Source organism: Daktulosphaira vitifoliae, unplaced genomic scaffold (assembly GCF_025091365.1).
Source record: "Daktulosphaira vitifoliae isolate Bord-2020 unplaced genomic scaffold, ASM2509136v1 Scaffold_1, whole genome shotgun sequence".
NCBI classification, from domain to species: Eukaryota; Metazoa; Arthropoda; class Insecta; order Hemiptera; family Phylloxeridae; genus Daktulosphaira; species Daktulosphaira vitifoliae.
The window spans coordinates 77,817,460-77,821,386 of NW_026099572.1; positions in this window are offsets into that span (position 1 = coordinate 77,817,460).

A 3,927-nucleotide genomic window follows, 5' to 3' on the forward strand; every position below is an offset into this window, starting at 1 on the left:
TTTGACAAAGTAGTAATTGTTACGAACATCTGGTACTCCGACCATCTGATACCATAGGTTACCAAAATTACGACGGATTTTACTCCGACATTAAATTTAAAATATGAGACAGTAAAAACTCCGACATTATCGATAGTTTGATTATGCATCGAAAGTTATATTATATTTCGATTGTATTATTGGTAATAGGGCGCATCGATCGTTTATGTTGCAACGTCAGCGTCATGTGGCTACAGAAACACTACATTATTAAATTAATTATTTTATTATTAATAATATTGTAAAATTTAAATTAAAATGTTCTATTCAATTAGCATTTATTTGCTACTATAGTTATTATACAATAATATACATTTTGCTTATTATTTTCTGGTACAATTTCTCACATTTGACATATGTTATTAATACTCGAATGATAATTGTCATTCATTAAGTAACATAAAATTAATAGTGTTTAATAAATATGTACATTTTTGAAAAAGTTTTCTCTATTGTTAGAATATATATTTATCTTTGAGAATTTTATTTTTTAATTATCCAATAATTACAAAATATTTTCATCAAATCAAAAAACTGTTAGTTAACTGTTTTTTCAGTTGATCCACAAAATTTTATCTAACCGTAACTTATTTTTTAACATTTAAGAGATCCATTTGAAAACTAATTTTTCTATAACAAATATGTGCTGTAAAAATTGTCATGTGCAATTTTATTAGTTATTAATTCCTAAGTGTGTAATATTAAAAAATAATGACTAGTATAAACATAAAATTGTTAATATTTGTACAATATAAAATTGGGTGTGTGGCGGACCCGTAAGGCTCGCCTGAGGGAATTTTAATATTTATTTGTTGTTCGGGTTACCGTCTGGATTCCCTATTGAGCTATCCGCACAGAGTCCTCCAAGATGTATATAGGAAATAGTGGTTATTTATAAAGAAATAAATTTAACACTTTCGATAGAAATACTGGTTATAATTTGTAGGAATTAACAAAGATGTTAAATAACATGTCACAATGAATGCGTTTATATATGTTTATACGTTTTATCTTAGATGTACTGTANTGTGTGGCGGACCCGTAAGGCTCGCCTGAGGGAATTTTAATATTTATTTGTTGTTCGGGTTACCGTCTGGATTCCCTATTGAGCTATCCGCACAGAGTCCTCCAAGATGTATATAGGAAATAGTGGTTATTTATAAAGAAATAAATTTAACACTTTCGATAGAAATACTGGTTATAATTAGTTAATTGTATTATACGAAAAATATTACGTTACAAGAGAAATATAACAATTAATATAAATGTGTATATAGATATAAAATAAACTTTCATAATAACATTTCAAAATAAGAATATGCTTTACAATTATAATGTTAGTCCTATAATGGTAGACACTAGACACTAGACTGACTATTGCTGCAAAATAGTCACACAAAGAAAACAAGGGGACATCCGCATACGGATGTCCCTATCAATCATACATATATTTATATTCACAAGATAAATTATTTTATAAAGTGGTGGTAACACAACAGGTGTTCTATGTCCAATCTGATAATATTTTATTCAATAATTTTGGATGTAGTGCAATAGGACCTCAAGGTTAAAAAAGAAATTTCTTCCATGTGTTCCTCATCATTTTTGGGGATGACTGGATTTTTTCCTGTGCTGCATTAGGATATCTAAGTATAAAATAACACAGTATATCCAACTTCAATGCAGTAATTGTTGAACACATTTATATAATACACTATATTTTTTAGCTAAACTAATGAAATGTTATAATATTAATGTGCTTATAATGTTATAATAAACACTAATAAGGAGAGGTAAAAAAGATTTTACGTCTGAAAATTGGAATCGCTCTTCTTTCCCCTCCAAAAAAAATTTAAGGGCTCACACCAGCAGAGGTGTCGTGGAGCGTATATGCGGGTATACGGCGTATACCCACTTCTTTGTTTTTCTGTTATTGCGTATACTTATAAAATCATGAGTGATACGCGGATATACGGCGTATACCCATAGTTTTCTTATTAGTGCATATACGTATTTATAAAATAGTTAAAGAGTATAGACTAAAGGATAAAATAAAAAGTAATACGTGGGTATCGAATATAGGTACGTTTGTCATAAAACACAAATTTTGAATAACTCTTATCAGTTTGTTTAATCTCTACAGTCATACCACATATAAACATATATTTGAAGTTATAAACACACAAATATGGCTCGAGACTATTATCATTTTAAAAATAGAATATAAATGTAAAACAAAACACTGTCAAAGTGTATAAATAAATATCAATAAAATAAATAGGATAATGTTTATCATTTCACGACAATTTTATTGACATTTGACAAAATTTAAAACATCGACCAGAAATTAACGATATAGCACATACTAAGTTGAAACTGAAAGTTATTGGGTTAACCTATAGCTGTTGAAATTGGTAATTTGTATTTTTCCATAATAAACCGTTTACCAACCAATCTAGTATTTAATATATTACCTATAATGAATTAAGATAGTACTAATATGTACCTATTCACGTTTATTTCATTTATGTTTTAACGATTTGAAAACAATGGTTGTAAGATTATTTTATTACTGCATAAAGTTTGTTTATTTATAAAAAATATAACAGTATCTAATATTACACTTATCGATTGTATGACTATGAAATTTAATTTATGTAAGAACTTAGAAGTGTCAGTAAAAATATTCGAGTAATAGTTTGGAAGTTGGAAGGAGCAACTGGGAGGGTTAGGAGTTTTAGTTGCATTATGTAATAATTAGAAAATACATATTTTTAACACAGTTAAAATATCACAATATTTGTATTCCGTCNTGTACCTATTTTATCAAAAGTCGGATACATTTCAGGGATCTTTATTGTAATAATTATTCGTTAATAGACAGTAATCAATTATAACGCTATTTATTAAATTAATAATTTAATAAATTAATATTAATTATTAATATTTATTAATTAGTGATAAGGGTTATATTTTTCCATCAGATAATATATTGCTACGATATTCATCTACTCCGAAATTTGATATTTTTTTAATCGCGAATAATCGATATTCGAAGCTAATTTCATTCGGAACAATTAATTAATAGTCCTATTCGGAGTATTCATCGTCGTAGTAAAATTCAAATTTTTGTAACCAGGTATTCGTAGTAATTGTTGTCGGAGTATATGTATTCGGAGGATTTTTTTAGAGTGTCGGAGTAAATGAATGTCGGGGCATCATCAGTTCGTGGCAATCTCCGTAACCCCATATATATATATATATATATATATATATATAAAGAGTGTTCAATAAGGAAACGAGTTTCAACTGTTCTCATTGTTTGCAACTATTGACATGCTTCTTTATTTTTGAACACTGCATACATATACACAAGTATATGCATTTGTTTTTATTTAGAATTAAAAAATTTAGGTGTATTTATTTATGGTAATATCAAAGAAGGAAGCAAAATTTTTAATGTCATTTTATTTTTATAAAAAAATAAACCTTTCCAGTAATCTGAAAAGTTATCTTTAATAATTGAAAATAAGACCATTATCTTCTAAATTTTTAACTCATTTCTATAATATATTGGCTTTTTGTAGTAGACATAATTATTGATTTTAAGAAAGGTACATATTTGTTTACTTTTATCTACTAATCATAATTAAGTTTACTTAATAAATTTCTTCGATAGAATTAGAAATAGTCTATTGAAAAAAATTCAGTTATGTAAATATTTAATAGTTTATACTATTTGAATGGATATTTAAAAATACCCATCAATACTTTTAGCTTTGATGCAAAGCTGAGAAGATATTAATTTTACTATGTTTTAGCTTCGATGCGAAGCTGAGAAGGTATTGGTTTTACTAAGATGTGTTTTTTTTTTTTTTTTTTGTGTCT